Genomic DNA, 19,515 nt, shown 5'->3' with positions numbered 1-19,515 from the left:
AGTTTAGGCTGCTTTAATAAAGGTATGTTAAACTGAGTGGCTTAATAATGACAGTAGCCTATTTCTCACAGTTTTGGAGGCTGGGAAGTTCAAGATCAGGGCACTGGCAGATTTAGTGTCTAGGGAGGGCTGCTTCCTAGTTTATAAGTGATTCGTTTCACTGTGTCCTCATAGGGCAGAAAGGACAAACCTATTTTCTTTAGTTTCTTTTTTAAAGGTACTAAATAAACACTTTAATGAGGACTCTACCCTCACAATCTAATCACCTACCAAAGACCCCACCTCCAAATACTCTATATTGGCAATATTCATAAATATTCATTTTGTTGTGGTTTATATGCATGATCCTTCAGCCTCACAATTCTGTGTAGCATAGACCCATTATAAAAAAATTTCATTTTACATATATGAGGAAACTCATTCTCAAAGAATTTAGTTGCCCAAATCAAGTAGCCAGTTAGTGGTAGAGTTAGGACTCCATAGCCTGAGCTCTTAATCAGAATTTTAGTCCAGTTTAAAGACTCACAGTTGTTTCTTCTTTACCTAGTTATAAATCAGGAAGTGTTATTATTAGCAGCAATCTTACTGAAATTCTGTAAAGTTATGCTTTCTTGAGGTAGAAGAAACATATGTTTCTTCTGTAGCATCAATTTTATTTATTTTTTTTATTTATTTTGTCTTTTTGAGGTAGGTCTTGCTATGCAGTTCAGGCTGGTGTTGAGCTGACTTTGTAGCCTAGGCTGATCTTGAACTCTCAGCAATTCTCCTGTCTCAGCCTCCTGAGTGCTGGGATTACAATGCTGTGAGCTACCACATCCAGCTGTAGCATTGGTTTTATTTGGTCAATTATTTCTGATTGTTTTTTTTTTGTTGTTGTTGTTGTTTTGTTTGTTTGTTTTTGTTTTTCTTCCAGTACCAGGAATCGAACTCACAACCTTGCGCTTGCCAGGCAGGTGCTTTGCCACTGAGCTAAATCCCCAGTCCCTATTTCTGATTGTTTTGATTATGCTCTTCATGTGTTATTATATAATATAAAAGGAAAGATTCTATCATGAAACTTTAAACTAATTTGGCTTTTGAGAAAAGGTAACTTAATCTACCACAGTGTAAAGTTAAATTACTTGAAGATGATGTTAGTTGTTCCCTCCTTTTAGTTTAAGATAAAGGCGTAGAAGAAAGAGAAGGATATGAGGTACAGGTGGGAAAAAAATCAAAACTGAGCCTTACACTAATCTGTTTTTCCTTGAAGTCTTACTTGCCTCTCTCTTTTCTCTTTATGCTCAGAAGATTCTCAAGTGTTTTTCAATCTTATGCTTCCATTAAAAATTAAAATGGCAGTAAATTCAGAGACCAGCTAATCTTTATGGCATACATTTTCTGTTCAACTTATGTATGGTCACTTTCAAATAGATAATATTATACTAATTGTGGAAAATAAGTACAATAAAACTTACTGTCAAAATTCAACATAATAATGCATCAAGATTCAATATAATAATACATCTAAAATATGTTTATTATATATATGTATATACGATTATTCTAAAATTTAGGTGGGCAGGCAAAGGATGTACAATAGCTAAAACAATTTTGAAAGAGTTGAATAACAGAAGGAATTGCTTTACTTATTTAGAAGACGTACAGCCACAATAATCCAGACTGGTAATGACAGTAGAATGAATATATAAATCAATAGATTAGCTGAGTGTGGTGGTGCACAGTGAGGCTGAGGTAGGAGGATTGCCATGAGTTCAAAGCTAGCCTGAGCTGCATAGCAAGAGCCCATCTCAAAAAAAACTAAGTAAGAGCCAGGGATATAGCTCAGTGGCACAGCGCCTGCCTGGCAAGAGTGAGGTTGTGGGTTTGATTCCCAGTACCAAAAAAAACAAAACAAAGCAAAACTAAGTAAATGAATAGACAGACAGACAGACAGACAGACAGATAACCTAAAAATAGCTCCACATGAGTATTAACCAGTTGTTTGAATTTTACAAAAGAATAAAGGCAATTCAGTGGAGGATGTCTGTGTAACAGATGGTCCAGGCACATTTGGATATATATAGGGGAAAAAATAGCCTCAATATAAGTCTCACACCTTATATAAAAATTAACTAAAAATGGGGATCATGGGCTTAAATAGAAAATATATAGAACTTTCAGAAGTAAACATAGGAAGAAAATATTTATAACCTGGAGCTTTTTAAGAAGGGAGTAGATGTGATACCAAAGTACAATCCATGTGTTAAATTTCTATCTCCATAACAAAATACCCAAGATACCAACTTTTAAGAAGAAAGATTTCTGTTGGCTCCCAGTTGTGGACATTTTAGTCCATGCTGTGTTGCCACTGTTCCATGGCTTTGGCACAGCAGCACGTCACACTGGGGAGGACAAGCTGCCCCACTCATGCTGGTCAGGAAGCCAGAGAGAGAAGAAAGGAGAAGGGAGGTGTCAATGTCCTAACATCCCCTCAAGAAAATGTCCCTGTGTCTAGAGACATCTTACTAGGCCCAGCCTCTTAAAGTTGCCCATACCTCAGCATCAAGCTGTGGGCTGAGCCTTTAACACTGGCTCTTGGGGAATGTTTAAGATCCCAGCTGTAGTACAATCAAAGAAAAGCAACTTCATCAGCATTGAAACTTCTATGAAGACCCTGGGAAGGGTAGATCCTTGGAATGTGGGAGAGTAAGAATGTTATCTGGTAGCTCCTTCTAAAAGTGGCAGGTAATTAAACATTACCAGGTTTAGGGTTGCTTTGCCTCTCCTGGAGTTAAAATTCCAAGTTCTTCTTGTCTCAAGCAAAGAATTGGAATTGAGCAAAACAAGCAAAAAGCAGTAGCAAAGTTTATTTAAAAAACTAAAGGTGAAGAGTGAAGGAGAAATTGGATCTGCAGCATGAGTTTGGGCCAAGTAAAAGAGTAAAAAGCAAGATAAAAACTATACCCTGGAGAAAGCAGGGCAGGCTATCATGAGGAAATCCCCAACAGTAAACTCTCCTTAGTGTCTGTGTCCTTTTATAGTGTACAAATCTTGAGGAAATTCATGAGAACCTTTGCATAGGAGCCCTGAGAGTCGATACTTGGATCCCACACCTCAGGCTGATATCAGGTCTAGGCCTTCCTATTGAAGACCCTAGTAAGAAGTCCACGAACAGGGCTTTGAGCACTATTCTCTGCATGTGTTCCAGAATCTTGTAACTAACAGGTCAAGCCTACTTCCCCAGCCAGCTTTGCCATGCCCTAATCTCCCATGTCAAGAACACCAGAAATCTGGCTCAATAGCTAGGCAGTAAGTGTCCTAGCAGAGTCTACCTAATAAAATGATTTTGGAAATCCACAGTCTATTGAAGGTTTGCAACATCCAGGGGAAAACTAGGGAGGCAAAATGTGGTTGAATTTGGTGTGTTTCTGCTCTTAGCACAGTAACAGCTATGTATCCGCCATCATCGCCCTCACTCCTACCCAGTGGCAAGCAGCCAGGTAAATGTTCTTGGAGTAGCTTGCAGACAGTTTACAGGATGGATACAAAGCACCCTCTGCTCCAGATTTCAGAGAGCTGACTTCTGATCAGTGCTTTTCAAAACAGAGGCCCAAAAAGAGAAAAAGAGGCAAATAGCTTCTCATTGTTTCAACTGCTCCACCTCCAGCTGGAGTGAGAACAGTCCTCTTTCCTTCCCCCCTTTCATTTTTCTGTTTTCCCACTTTTGTGATCCAAATATTTAAGACTGAGATATTCAGAATCAACTACATCTATGGGGAACATTAGAAAGTAACTGTGTATGCCCAGGGAAACGTGCAGGCTCACAAAAGACCTGACATTTACATTTCGGGCTGCTATTTGCACAGTTAGCTTACCATAATTAAAACAAAACAGCAAACTTGGGAAAAGGATAGAATCTGATTTCCATAGTCATATTAGTGAACTCTTTGTTATTATCACAAAATATTTGACACAGCTCCTTAACAACTAAAGAAAGGTTTATTTTGGTTTACAGTTCTGGAGCTTCAGGTCCGGGATCAGGTGGCCTCATTGGTTTGGGCCCCTAGTGAGGGTAGCAAATCATAGGACAGCATAGTAGAGGGAATGGTCACATCTCAAACCAGGAAATAGGGTGGGACTAGGGTCCCACAGTTGTCTCTCAGTGCACCCTCCCAATGACCTAAGGACCTCCCATTAGGCCTTGCCTATTAAAAGTTCACAGAAACTCTTAATACTGTCATCCTAAGGAGCAAGCCTTTACCGTTGATCATAAGTCAAAGACCTATAAAGGAATAAATATCTCAACAAAAATGAATACAGTAATGATTGTAAAAGCTAGTATTATTGTAACAGAGGTTTATAATTCTTTCTGTTTTCTGCATGTTTTAAGAGAATAGTGTCTTTTTAAGAGTCTTATTCTAAAATCTAGAATTATACCTTTCTTTTTTTTTTCTTTTTGAGTACTGAAAATTGAACTCAGGACCTTGTGCTTGCCAAGTAGGCACTGTGCCACTGAGCTATATCCCCGACCCTGGAATTATACCTTTAGTTTGTAACTATATTTTCTATTCTACATAAGTTAAGAGACTGATTTATTTGAAAGAATTATTAGTTTATGTTTGGGGCACAAAGTTTCTAAAGATAAGATTTTGTAGAATCAACATTCAAGGAAGTTGGGGACTGAACTGTGAAGGAGCAGTGTTTTGTATGTTATTGAAGTTAAGATCCTATAAATTATCAGGAATGAAGATAACCAAAAAGGGAAAGATTTGTGCAATGAAAGCTATAAAATGTTGCTGAAATTTTGTGGGTCATAAGTAAATGGAAACTTATTCTGTGTTCATGGATTAGAAGACTTTAAAATTATTAAGATGTCAATACTACCAAAAGTGATCTATAGATTCAGTGCAATCCCTCTGAAAACCCTACTGACATCTTTTGCAGAAATAGGAAAAAAATCACTTTCTATTCATATGGAATTTCAAGAGACCTTGAATACTTAAAAAATCTTGAAAAAGAGAAACAACACTTGAAAAGTCATACGTTCTAAGTTCAAAAGAGACTCTGTGGGTATAGCTGTGGGTATAGCTCAGGGACACAAGCACCTACCTGGCAAGCACAAGGTCCTGAGTTTGATTTCCAGTACCAAAAGAAAAAAAAAAGATTATATGTATGTGTGTGTGTATACACACACACAAAATAGCTAAGATAATCATACTACTAATTCCTATTGGTTTATTGAAAGGAACAGTTAATGTTTAATTGTTTGATCAATCTTACATGCCTATATCTGTTTGTATGACCAGCTACTTTAAAGATAACAATATATAATACAACAGTCATTGTAAATTTCCCATCATCTTGCTTTGAAATTCTGTATTTTTTATTGTTATTGTCTTGTTTTGTTTTTGTCTTTGTTTTTCTTATTTTATTTGTGTTCTTTTCTCTTTAAAATAAAAAATATTTTAAAAAATAAATAATAATAATAATAAATAATAATAAAATTTAAAAAAAGACTCCTAAGATAAAATAAAACTGTGTTACAGGCACAAAGACAAATTAATGAGATAGCATAGAATAGATCCTCACTTATTTGGCAAGATGATTTTTTTTTTTTTTTTGAGAGAGGGTTCACTATGTAGTTTAGGAGGCTGGCCTCAAATTCATGGTGATCCTCCTGCTTCAGCCTCTCAAGTGCTAGAATTACAGGTGTGGGCTACCATGCCTGACTTGTGAAAGGATTTTTGATAAGGGTGCTGATACTATTCAGTGAGGAAAAGACAGTCTTTTTGATGATTAGTGCCAGAAAATAGGATATCTACATGCGTAGATTGAAGTTAGACTCTTACCTAACACCATAAATAAAAACTTACCACACTGGATCAAGACCTACCAATAAAACTCTTAAAAGAATACTTAGGGCAAAAGTTTCATGACATTGTATCTGGCAGTGATTTCTTGGATACAATAGCAAAGGCACAAATAACAAAGCAGACAAATCAGATTTCATGAAAATTTTTAAATTTCTTGTTCAAAAGACTATCAATGGAAAAAATGAGAGAAGTGAGAGAAAATATATGTAACTCATACATCTGACATGTGATTAATATTCAGATTATATAGAGAACTCTTAAAACTTAGTAACAAAAAGGTAGACAACCTGATTAAAAAATGGGCAAGCGAGTTGAATAGATATTTTCCAAAGAAGATATGTGCATATCTAATAAGCACATGAAAAATGCTCACTCATGTCATTAGGGAAATGAAAGTCAAAGTTATATTAGGGGAAACAAGGGTATAGCTCAGCAGCATGGCACCTGCCTGGCAAGCATGACTTCCTGAGTTCAATTCTCAGTACCCCCCCCCAAACCCCCCCCCCCCAAAAACCCACCTAATTCATTAGAAAGTAATTCATTACTACTCTTTAAAATAAAAAAAAGAAAAAAAGTAATTCATTAAAAAACTTATATTGGGATCCCACCTGACACCCATTAAGATGGCTACTATTAATAAAACTAAAAATAATTAGTGTTGGTGAGGATGTGGGGAAATTGAAACACTTGTACACTACTGATGGAAGTGTAGAATGGAATAATGGCTGTGGAAGATAATATAGAAGTTCCTCCAAAGATTAAAAATAGAATTACCCTATGGTCCTGCAATTCTACATGTGGGTATATACTCTAAAAAATTGAAGTAAGGGTCTTAAATATCCAAATTCATAACAGCATTATTCACAGTAGCTAAAATGGAGAAGCAACCTCAGTGTCCATTGATGGGTGAATGAATAAACAAAATTAGGTAGGGAGGTAGGTAGGTAGGTAGGTAGATAGATAGATAGATAGATAGATAGATAGATAGATAGATAAAATTCAGCCTGAAAAGGAAGGAAATCTAAAATATGCTACAACATGGATGAACCTTGAGGACATTATTTTTATTGAAATAAACCAATCACTAAAAGAGAGATACTGTATGATTCCAATTGTACCGTATTTAGAATAGTGAAAATGACAGAGATGGAAAGTAAGAATGGTGGTTGCCAGGGGCTGAGAGGAAGGAGTGATGAGAGTTATTAAAGGGTATGGCTTTTCAGCTTTACAAGATGAGAATGTTTCAGGAATAGAAATGATGATTGCACAAAGTAATATATGTATTACAATGGAACTATACAGTTGATAGTTAAGAGGGTGAATATTAGGTTGTGTGTGTTTTACCTCAGTTATTAAACATTTTAAGGAATAAGCACGTGTAGTATTTATATGAGAGAGAATAAGAATGAATGAATTGATGAATTGGCTTTAATTGGATCTCCAGTTAATTTTATATTCTGTATGTTGTTAGGGAATTCTTAAATGTGTTGCAGTCATCTTGTATTTTTAAAGTCAGAAGATAAATTTTTTTATTTATTAAAAAATATACCATAGAAGAGTCATTGACATTCTCAGGTCAACAGTGGAGATATACTGTTCTGTTGTGGCTTTGTTCTTGCTACTTAATGTGTTACTATCTTGTTAAATCTACATTGTGTTTTAGAAGAATATGAATCCATCATTCTTTAGTTTTTCAAATATATTAAGACTTTGAAAAAGAAAAAATTATTTCTATGGGCTTGCATTTACTCCAGCACTAGATTTTTACAGAAAAATAATTGCAGCAGACATATTCTCTGGGAGAGTAAATGATCAAGAAATAAATATATAATGTGGTAAAAATTCTTCCTCCATACTTGAGTTGCCAATGCTGTAAAGCAGTGATAGTGACTGACAGCCCAAACTACAACCCAAAATGCAGTTATTTATCACAAAGTGCCAGCACTGCAATCAAACCTGAATACTCAGCAACTGGGGCAATGCTGGAGTTACTTGGCTCATGTGCCAAGTAACTGAGGTACATACCCAACCATTTTTATAGTTTATTTTGAGACAGGGTATTGCCAAGTGGCCCAGGCTGGCCTTGAATTCACCATTCTTCTGTGTCAGCCTCCAGAGGGAGCTGGGATTATGGGCATGTGCCACTACTTCCAGCTTCTGAAGAGTTCACCTTTGAAAACAGAAGATAACCCCCAAAAGCATGTTTATCAGACTGGTTTTTCTGTTTATCTTTTTAGAAGTTGCTTCAAGTATGGTCAGGCACTAGGGTGAGGGATGATAGAAGAAGAGGTAGGGACCTGACCTGTAGCAGCTGTGAAGGAGAAGGTTAGTGGGGATTTGAGGAACACATTTTACCTTTTGATTCATTATCAAATATAATTAGCAGTAAAAGCTTTGAATATTGAAAGGGAACATCATGGGGGAAGGGTGCAGTGGAATGAAGCTGCTCACCTCGTGGCATCCAGGGAGCAGAGAGTGAGGGAAGAGCCAAGAACAAGATGGAGTCCCGAGGTCACGCCTTCATGACCCACTCCCTTAGGAAGGCCTTACCTTCCTAAATTTCCATCATCTTCCAATAATGCCATCAAATTCTAGTCTCATCAGTGATTTAATCCACTGAGGAAGTTAAAGCCCTCATGATCTCATCTTCCTGTCAACAAATTTAAAGGAAAAAAACCCCATGTGATTATTTCAGTAATTAGATACTGCATCAATTCATGATAGTAAACCTCAGTAACTAAGAAAAGAAGGAATCTCAATTATAAGGGGCAAATAAAAATATGCTACAGAGAACACCATATACATTGTTGAAAAAATGATGTTTCTTCAGATTAGGAACAACCCAAGAAGGTCAAGGACTGTTTAGTAGGCAAGAAAAAAGATAAACAGCGCTACCTTGGTACTCACTGTTCACTGCTTCCTGGAGGTGTGTCAAGTACTAAAAGTGATGAGGACCAAACAAATTATTTTGGCCCAAAAATGTACCAAATCATGAGGCAATTGATACAAGAAGTTCTGTAGTGTTTGCATGGATACCAAACACAGTACCAGGACAAAATGTGTGCATCATAATGCATCAAGTACCAAATTTAATGAGTTTCAAACCAGTTGAATTCCAGAGTATGACTGCAAAAAGAATGCAAATTGAGCATTTTCCATTTTTGCTGTTATTTGATCTATTTTAAAGTGAATAATCTTTCTCTTGCTTCTAGCTGCTTGCCATTCTATATAGTCTGTATCACCTACAGAAATCAGGAATTTTTTCAAAGACTGTTAAAACTGTAAGAATGAGTTTTTTTGTTTTTTTTTTTAAAGGAAGTCTCCATCATACTATACACACAGAAAAGAGAAGTAGGAGTTGCATGTGATCACCTTTGCCAAGCATCTGTGAGTTTCTAATGCACATTCTCGTATCTCTTTGAAGGATTATCTATTGAAACTTATTCTCTCACTTTCCTTAAAGCAAATACTATTATTCTTGCTGAGTCTTCTATCACATAGCAAGAACGTTGGTGGAAACTGCTTTTCCATAAAAAGAACTGTGCCACCTACTCTTCAAATGCCACTGATTAAGAAAATCATTGATTGATTTTTCCTGGGGAATAAATTAGGCTTTCCCCTGAGAGTGGAAAGAAAGAAGTGAGATGTAAAGAATGAAGATGGCTGAATGTTATGAGGAAAATGTTTATGCAGTTTCCATGGAAACAACACGTAGACATTCAAAACAGGAACTTATATCTCTGTGTTCGTCAAATATAAATCAAATACGGGTTGCGTTTATTCTCTTTCTTGGCCTAAATTTAGTCTGACATGTGGTTGTATAAAATATGCTGCTACTTTAGTGTATTTGCTTAATGTTTGCAGAAATCTGGCAATACATGGGCTGCCATGTTTTAAAATCATATACGCAAGGCACAGAAATAAAATTAGGGAAACAGTTTCAGCAAAAAATAATTCTGAACAACAAATGGCAGCACAATCAGTGCCCACTGCTGGGCTTCTGAAACTGACTTTTATAATGAACAGAGCTAGTTAATCTTTCTTTACTGAAATGTAATCACATTTTGGTTCTAATTGGTACTAGTTAATTCTTTGTGGGTAGTGTCAAATGCACAAAATGCATAGTTTGATAGTTTATTCTTATTTAACGTGTGGTTTCATTTCTGGAGCAGAGTAAGACACAAGTGTTTCTGAATGATTTTTAGACTTTTCTGGCAGAATACATTAGTTGCCTTTAATTTCATGCTTCATAAGTGAGGCATGATGGACATCTAGACAAAGCATACATGAGTTTTGAGGATTTGGAGAATTTGACAAAAAAATTCAAAGCTTGAATTTTTTTTTTAGTAACTAATTCCAAAGATAATGCAGAAAATGCAGATCCTGTCTGCAGCCACTGCTGTTTCCTTGGGCTCACAAAGAGCAATAGGAAACTCTAAAAACAATTAGAATAGGCTCTTTTCATGGAAAACTGCATATTATCCGTACAACCCCAATACCTTCATGCCAGCTTTGTTAGCCATTTTCTAGCCCATCTATTTATCACCCTGTGTATTTTCTCTTCTATTAGATTTCCTTAAAGACATTCACTTAGTGAGCAGATAGCCTAGAGGCATGATGTCATATTAAAGCAGTAATTGGTAATAGTCCAATAAATTTAACAGTAATTTAATGAGACCAAATAGCTGCACAAATTAAACAGTGGAAAAGACATAATCAGAGAAGGTAAGTTTTAAGTCAAAATTTAAAAGTTAAAGATCTTTCTAGACAAGATTTTGACAATATGATATCAAAATTTTGAATATATATATACCCTTTAAACCAAAAATTTTACTTACAAGAATTTGTCTTAAGAATATATAAAATGATTAAATTAGAAAAATATTTTCCAAACCCTATTTAGAATATAGAAATATTGGAAATAAACATCAAAGGGGTGGACAAGTTTAGGATAAATCCAGAAAGTGAAAGTGTATAGCCATTTCAGATGATACTGCAAAATAATTTTTATTGCTAAGAAGAATATTCCTGATACATTGTTAAGTGAGAAAAGCAGTAGTTTGATGGAATTGTACTAAGTCTATAGATCATTTTGAGGAAAATTGACATCTACATTATGTTGGATCTTCTAATTGATTAGTATAATACTTACTAGGCACATTTATTTAGCTCTTTGACTTTTTAAATTAGTATTTTATACTTATCAGCCTAGAGCTCTGATACTTGTTTTCTTAGATTTACATGTGCAAGGATTTATTTCTTTTGCTTGTTTGTTTTTGGAGCTGATCTGAAAGGTATTTTTACATATTTTTGTATCTGTTAATGTATTTTTGTGTTTAGAAAGGCAATTGATTTTTACATGTTGATCTTGTATCCTACAATCTTCAGATACACAAATGGCACAGTTTTGTCTTTTCCAACCTGTGTACCTCATTTATTTTTCTTGCCTTTTTATACTATATGGAACTTCCAGGATATTTAGACTGTGAATGATGAGAGTATGGACATCCTTGTCTTGCTCCCTCTTTTGGAGGAAACAAAAGAGTGGAGGAGGTTTTTCCCTATTAAATAGGATGTTAACTGTAGGTTGTTTCATAGATTTCCTTGAATCATATTGTGGAAATTCCCTTTGGTCCTAGTTCCCTGAGGATTTTCATTATGATGGATGTTAGGTTTTATCAAATAAATTTTCTGTATCAATTGATATAATTGTATGGATTTTCTTCTTTGAGCTAGCTGTTAATATAATGGGTTTATAGATTTTTTTACTGTTGAATTTGTATTTCTAGAATGAACCATACTTATTTGTGATGTGTTATTCTTTCCACATATTACTGGAACATCACATAGGTGATTTTCGTGTTTATTATGTTTGAGGTTGAGGGCTGTTGGCCCAGAGGCCCCTGCACCAGAACTGGGGATTGAACTCAGCATTAGCCTAGTTTTGATTAAATTTTTTATACTGTTTGGGCAGCAGGACAAAGCAGATCTCATAAAATGCATTGTGGGTCTGGCCCCCATTTTTGAAGCTACAGCTCCATGCTGCTCAGGGGACTCTCCAGGTGAGGAGGCAGTGTTGAGCTGTGCTGCCCTCTACCTCTGTCATGAGCTGGGATGCTTTTCTGTGCATGCTGGCCACACATCCACTGTGCTCTTCATCTACAGCTTGATCATGAGAGTTTTGGGGTACATTATCATGAGCTGGAGTCCATTTTCTTAGTCACCTGCACCTATTCTGGGTCACACCTCAGAAGATTGAAATGAAAACCTACGATTATATCAACTTAGCTTAATGATGAATTTACAGAGTTAAAGTATTTTCCATCTTATAGAAGAAAACTGCATGTAGGGTATCTACAGCCATTAGTTGCTGTCCAGGTCATCTTTAGAGCTAATAGTACCAGGAAAGAAGTAGCACTTGAGTCCAAGATTGATGGGTCATCCAGTCTAAAGAGAAGGATGATCATGACAGGTTTTGAGAATGAGTTGCATTCAGAATCACAGTACATGCATAGAATGAGTAGGATAGCTCCACAAAATAAATGTGTTGTGTGTCTTTATTTTGTATCAGCTAAACCTGCCATTCTAGAATTATGAGGCACCTAGGAGGAAGGTGGTATAATATGTGACATTTATGTGACAACATGTATTTCCAGATCATAGTATTCAGTGTCCTCTTGCCTCAGTGTACAGTCCCCAAATAGGGAACAGTGAACACCTATTTCTGAACATGTAGAATGTGGGTCTTGTCCTCTTTCCTATGTGGTTTAATTACCAAGAGTCTAAAGTTTAATGTGTTGTGCTATGTAAGTATTTTATGAATTTAACACTGGTTAATGGTCATGTTTTAGTGCCACCAAAGTTGTAGCAGATCCCTGGCTAATATTAAGTGACTTTATAGCTACAAAAAATGTGGTGTGGAGAGTTCTGTATGTGAGAAAGAAAAGAAAGGTAGATCTGAAAGTTAAAATAAATAAGATGTATAGGTAGTATTTCTTTCTTCTCTGTTTTATAGAATACATTGTCTAAAACTGGTGTGATTTCTTTTTTAAATATTTGGTAGACTTTACCAGTAAAACTATCTACACCTGGCGATTCAGGTCCTGGGGCAGGTGGAGCAGAGAGAGAGGGGGTTTGTGGTCTGCTTGCTTTTTAAATTTTCCTGGTGTAAAGATTTACACTTTTTTGAGTAGTAGTTCACTGTAAAGTTAAGAGGAAGTTGTAGAGATTTCCCATATAATCCCTGCCCCCACACATCCACAGCCTCCTCCATTATCAGCATTTTCTACCAAATTGGTACATTTGTTATAGATGATAACTCTGATGCATCATAACCCATCACAGTCCATAGTTCAGGGTTTAGCTTTTTGTTTTTTACATTCTGTGGATTTGGACAAATGTATAATGACCTATATCCACTACTATAGTATCATGTAGAATGCTCCCACTGCCCTCTGTTCTCTACCCTTTCATCTTCTCTTCCTTCTAATCTCTGGCAACCAGGAATCTCTTTTTACTGTCTCCAAAGTTTTGCCTTCCCCAGAAAGCCTTATAATTGGAATCATATAATATGTGGCCTCTTCAGATTACTTCCTTTACTTAATATAATATGAATTTAAATTCTTCCCATATCTTTATGTAACTTGACAGCTCATTTCTTTTTAGTGCTGAATAATATTCATTGTCTGGATGTACTATAGTTCATCCATTCACCTACTGAGCACATCGTGGTGTTTCCATGTCCTGGCATTTGTGAGTAAAGCTGTCAAAAATACTTATGCTCAACTTTTTGTGTGGACATTTGTTTTCCCCTCTCTCAGGTAAATACCAAGGAGTATGGTTGCTGTATCATATGGTAAGAGTTCATTTAATTTTTAAAGAAACTGCCACACTCTCTTCCAATATGGCTACACCATTTTGTATTTGCAGAGCTGGGAATGGAGCTTAATGATAGAGCACTGTCTTAGTGTGTGCAAGGCCCTGTGTTCTACTGCAGCACCACAAAAAAAAAAAAAAAAAAAGAACAATTGTACTTAAATGTATAAACTACACAGTCAACCATTTTGCATTCTGACCAGCAAGCTCCACATCCTTGCCAGCATTGGTAGCCTCTGTGTTAAGGACTTTGGCCATTTTAGTAAGTGTGCAGTGGTATCTTATTGTTTTACTTGCATTTCCCTGATGACATATGATGTAGAACACCTTTTCCATAATGCTTCTTTGTCATCAGATGTATGTTGTCTTTGGTGAGGCATGTTAAGTTTTTTGGTCCAAAAGCTTATAAGCCACCTGGTTAGGTATTCACAACAATGACCCCCCACATCTCTGGTACTAGAATCTGTCTTAGTCACTTAATTTGACCCTGAAGCACAGTACCCAGTACCCACAACCTAAAGGATAAGAGGTTAATTTTGGCTTATGTTTCAATCCATAGTAGGCTGGCTCCAAGTCAGAATGGCCTAGGACAGGGGCGTGCCAGAGGAGAGCTACTCACCTCATGGCAGACAGGAAACAGGAATTGAAAAGAGAAGCCCAGAAAGGAGATATAACCTTCCACGTCACGCCTCAAGTGACCCACATCTTCTAGCCAGGGCATATCTAACAGCAAGTTAGCTATAACACTCCTACAATTCAGTCAACTTCCAAAGATCCTGCTTATGATAGACATCTAGATGTAAACCATAATGGAAAAAGGTTTCTGTTTTTCCCCATTTAGCATGTTGGCAATGGGTCTGTCATAAATGGCTTTTATCAGGTTGAGGTAAAGTCCTCAATATTTATTTTTTCATGATTTAATCATGAGTGGGATATTGGGTTTGGTCAAAGGCTTTTTCTTCATCTATTGAGATGGTCATATGATTTTTGTCCTTCCTTCTGTTTATGTGATATATTACTTTTATTGATGTATGTGTATTGAACCACCCTTGTATCCCTGGAATAAAGGCAAAGATGATGTATGCTATTTTTTAGTGATTTGTTGTATTCTGTTCACCAATATGTAGCTTGTTGAGGTCTGTTGCATCTATGTTCATGAAGAAGATTCACATGTAGTTTTGTGTTAGGTCTTTTTACTGGTTTTAGTATCAGGGTAATAACTTGCCTCTAGGAATGAGTTTGGCAGGACTCCCTCCCTTTCATTTTCTTTTCTTTTTTTTTTTTTTTTTTTTTTTTTTGAGACAGGGTCTTGCTATGCAGTTCAGGCTGGCCTTGAGCTCACTTTGTAGCCCAGGCTGGTCTCGAAATCACAATGATCCTCCTGCCTCAGCCTCCTGAGTACTGGGATTACAGGTGTGCGCCACCACGCCTGGCCTTCCCTTTCATTTTCATTGAAGAGTTGGAGGGGTATTGGTGGTACATTTTCCCTGACGTTCTGGTAGAATTCCACAGTGACTCTATTGGATACTGGGATTTTTCTTTGGTGGTAGGAGTTTTATTACTGCCTTTATTCATAGCCTATTATTGGTGTATTTAGAGTTTTTAGTACTTCTTGGTTCACTTTTGGTAATCCATATGTGTCTAGGGATTTCTGCATTTCTTCTAGGTTTTTAGATTTATTGAAATGTAAATTTTTGAAGTAGTTTCATATACTCCTCTAGATTTCACATTGGTGGTTGTGATTTCACTTTTCTCATTTCTATTTGCATTGATGGGAGGGTTTCTTTCCCCTTTTTTGGTAAGTTTGGACTAAAGATTAATTACTCTTGTTTATCCTTTTAAAGAATTATGTCTATTCATTGATCTTTTATATTGTTTTTTGACTCTCAATTTCATTAATTTCCACTCTGGTCTTTATAATTTCTTCTTTTAATTTCAGATTTATATTGCACTTGTTTTTCTAGGATCATTAGGTTTTTTATTTGCTGAATTCTCTTAATGTACATTCACAACTCTAAACTTTCCTCTTAGAACTGCTTTCATTCTTTTCCTCTTAGAACTGCATGTTGTGTTTCCATTGTTATTTGGTTCTATATACCTCTTGTGCTTGGATTGAATTTTTTTCTTAGATTTGGAAAATTTTCTGCTGAAATTTTCTGATTTCATTGAATACATTTTTTAGGCCTTTTGGGTTGTCTTCTGATTTTTCCTTTATTCTCATCATTCTGATATTGGGTTTTGTTTGTTTTTGTTTATCATTTAGCAGCTATGGGCCCAACTTGAAAGATATCTTGTGGCTTTTAGGCTGTCATTGGATTAGTATCTGCTATATCCACCTTATCTTAAATTTCTGATACTCTGTCCTCATGTTGGTCAAATCTGCTACCCATTCTTTCTATTTAATTTTTCATATCTTGTATTTCTGCTTGCTTTTTTAAAAATCGTTTCTATTTTTTTTTTTTTTTTTTTTTTTTGGTGCTGGAAATCAAACTCAGGAACTTGTACTTGCCAGGCAGGCACTTGTGCCACTGAGCCCCTCATTTCTAATCTTTTACAGACTGGTCATTCATATTTTGTATTATCTTGTTTAACTTGGTTAGGTTATTGTTTGTTTCTTCAAGCTTGTTGAACATTTCTTTTGTAAAGTCCTTTTATCTGTTTAATAAAATTCTCTTTAACCTCACTAAACATCTTAGAAATTTGCTTTTGTGTTTCTCCTTTGAGCTCTTCAAATGCATTGACCGTTTTGTTTTTGAGTTCTTTACCTGTAACTTCCTCTACCTCAGTGTCCATGAGATTAGCTTTGGGAGAGTTAAGGGTTTGGGGAGCTATCTCTTTGCTTTTCTTTCCCATATTGTGTTGTTTTTCCTCTGCACGTTGAAGATCAGTTAAGGTAGAAACATTATCACTACAATGGAGATCTCTTTGGTTAGAATCTCTCTACCTATGATATGTCCTTGTGTTTGGTTATGTTCTGATGTTTGCTGTTCTTTTCACTCTAGTCAGGATGAAGGTCTTTTGTTGAGGGTCTTCTTAGTGTCCAGCCTTCTTTTGCGGGCTCCCCAGCACCACACCGAAAGGAGAAAACAAACCACAGTTATGTTGATGACAAAGATAGACCATATATTGGCATACAGTAAAAACCAATTAACAACAACTATGCCACTATTAATGATAGAAAAGAATTGAGCAGAAATAGTGTAATTAAATAACATAGCTTAATAATAATAATAATATAATGGAGGCAGTAGGGAAAGGGAAAGTAAAAGAAGGGAAAATGGAAGAAGTAAAATTTTTAAAAATGAGAAGAAAAAAAGATAAATAATCCAATTAAAGAATAAAAGAAAGTTAATTGAATTAGGTAAAAGTAAGAAAAAACCAAATGCGAGAAGAAAAATAAAAAAATAAAATGAAGAGCAAAATAAAGGAAAAAAGAATAAATAGGGAAAAAAAGAAAGAAAAAGTGTAATTAGTCCAAAAATTCCTCGGTGTCTATGGGTTAATGGTTTCTTTCCAGGGCCTTTAGTGTTAGAATCCACCAGATAAGGAGAAGGGATAGTGATTCTCACTAGGTCCTATTTTTGTTTCCACACTCACTCTTTTTGTGTGTATGTATGCTTGAGTCCTACCTGTCTTTCCTACTGGGTGAGGTCAATCCTTAGGACTATTTTCTCTCCAGTGGCTCTTAGTGTTTATGTCTCTCTGTGTGCTCCAAATCACAGCTATCACCACCTAGCTTTATAGGCTGTGCACTTGTAAGGTTGTGGGATTAATAATCCATTTCTGTCCAGGGTAAACAGGTTCCGAGAATGAGGTACCTGCGGATGAACAGAAAAGTAAGAGAAACAAGAAAAACAAGAGAGTCATAATTCTGGGATCAGGGGTCTTACAGCCTCTAGGACTGCAGCCTCGATCACCATTTTCAGTAACCTTTTATTGAGAAAGAACAAAGGAGGCAGCAGAGCAATGCGAGGATATCAAGTGTTTTAGCAAGGGCAATACAACTCAATTATCATAGGAATGAGACTTGACTAGTTAGCCATCATGTTATCATTCCTTTGGGCATATCTCAGCAAAGCATCTAGTGTTGTCTCCGGGGCTTGGTCAGGCCTGAGGCAATACATTGAAAGAGTATAGAATGTCCTTCTCCACATAAGATGACTTTGGTCCAGAGCCCCTCTATCAGTACACAACAGGCTATGGCAGTTGTCTAAGTCCAGGTGTGTCCCCAGTCACATTGGCGGATGGAAAAAGCAAACAGGTCAGCAGCACCAGTAAGCAGTAGGCAGCAGCACTTCACTGGAATTAATGCTAGCACTTTCAAACCTACCCGCCTCAGTAAACCACACGTAACTGACTTCTTTCTCCTTCTCAGCTGAAGTGTGCCACTGCTTACACTTCTCAGGGGGTTTGTAACCACCCTGCCCCAGTCCACAACTGTCTCTGTGGCTGTCTCCCACCCAGTCACTGTGGTGGGGTGACCCCGGAACCCTGAAGTGTAGTTGCTCTGTAGCTCAGTTTTAAACAATTTACCCCTTTCCACAATGGCTGCTGGTTAATTACTTCCCAACATGGCAAGTAGTGCCAGGGTTCCTTCTCCAACTCTAGCTGCCATGAAGGAGGAGTCACCTTCAGAGTAAAACCCACACTGTGTTTGCAGTGTGCAGTCACCATGGGCTTCTCTTGGAGTAGAATTGCTAGCTAGTCTGTTTCTCCCTGGGGCTGCCGACCCTCCCTGGGCTTACCTTGTGTTCCCAGGAGCCAGAATTGGTGTTCTAGCCTGCCTTGTTCTTTTTTCCTTGCATTGTCTTCAGTTTCTCCAGTTTTTCTGTGTTTCTACTTTTCTTGTCAGCTCTTCTTTTGATTCCTGGAACTCTTCTTCCTTTTGTCTTTGCTAAGTTGTTGTTTTCCAAGTGTCATAATTCCAGGTCCTGGAGAGGTGTGATGTGTTCCCTTGTTTTACTCTGCTGTCTTCCAAACTCTAACTTGGCAAATTTTGGGGGGTGGGTGGGTCTTGGGCTTGGGTGGGTCTCAGCAGAGAGTGGAAATCAGGTATAAATCATATTCTATTGTGCCCGACCCAGTGCCCAACTGGATAGTGTAGCCTTGGCAGCCCCTGAGGTGCTTGCAGTTTTCCTCCCCTGTGCACCCTTGAGAGAGGCCTTGGACACAGTTCTCTGCTAGAGCAGTGAGTTTCTGCCTGTATTGGTTTGTAGCATGCATTTTTATTCCTCCTGGGTTAAATTTTGCCTGCTTTATCTTGTTTGATGCTAGTATAAATGGAATTGTTTTCTTAATTTCCTTCACACGTTGTTCATTGTTAGTGTACATCCCCTTGGTCATTTGATATTGTTACACTGTCATTCAAACCATCGTTGCCGGTGTGATATGATCTCTTACTGGGATTTTAATTTCTGTGATGACAGTAGGAAACACTTTGCTACCTGCTTATTGGCCACAGAATTTGGTTTTGAGGGGTTATTTTCCATTGAAAAACAGTGTTAGCTAATTTACCATATAAGTGTACCTTGTGTCCAGCAGGTGCCAGTCCCTCAGTTTAGTTTAGGCTCTAAATTAAGTTGTTGTCAGTTTTACTATTATTATAGCTATGTGTTTACTTTTATAATAAAGGTTTGAAAAATGAAGCCCCAGTATATAATGTATGTGATCTTTAGTAATTTCTAAACACTTAAATGGTTTTAAAGAAATGAGAGAGAGCCCCCCGCTCCTTGCGCCCAGGCAGCGAGTTCTCCGGGAGCTGCAGCGCTCCTGGGTCCGAGTGTGGGCC

General features: G+C 36.9%; 1 protein-coding gene across 7 annotated transcripts in view; it reads left to right on the top strand.

Annotated features, from left to right (window-relative positions):
- Peak1 (pseudopodium-enriched atypical kinase 1) overlaps window positions 1-19,515 on the top strand; it is a 284,201-nt gene that overhangs the window by 136,500 nt on the left and 128,186 nt on the right. For 6 of the 7 annotated variants that reach the window (XM_005393487.2, XM_013518882.1, XM_013518878.1 and 3 more), the window contains one exon: window positions 9,168-9,239. The exons of the other annotated variant lie outside the window; for it this stretch is intronic. The gene's annotated coding sequence lies outside the window, so the exon portion shown is untranslated. The remainder of the gene's footprint in view (window positions 1-9,167; window positions 9,240-19,515) is intronic. 7 annotated transcript variants of the gene reach the window in all.

The sequence above is a fragment of the Chinchilla lanigera genome, unplaced genomic scaffold (genome assembly GCF_000276665.1).
Source record: "Chinchilla lanigera isolate Chin_1 unplaced genomic scaffold, ChiLan1.0 scaffold00049, whole genome shotgun sequence".
NCBI lineage: Eukaryota > Metazoa > Chordata > Mammalia > Rodentia > Chinchillidae > Chinchilla > Chinchilla lanigera.
This window is presented reverse-complemented; position numbering and strand designations above follow the sequence as displayed.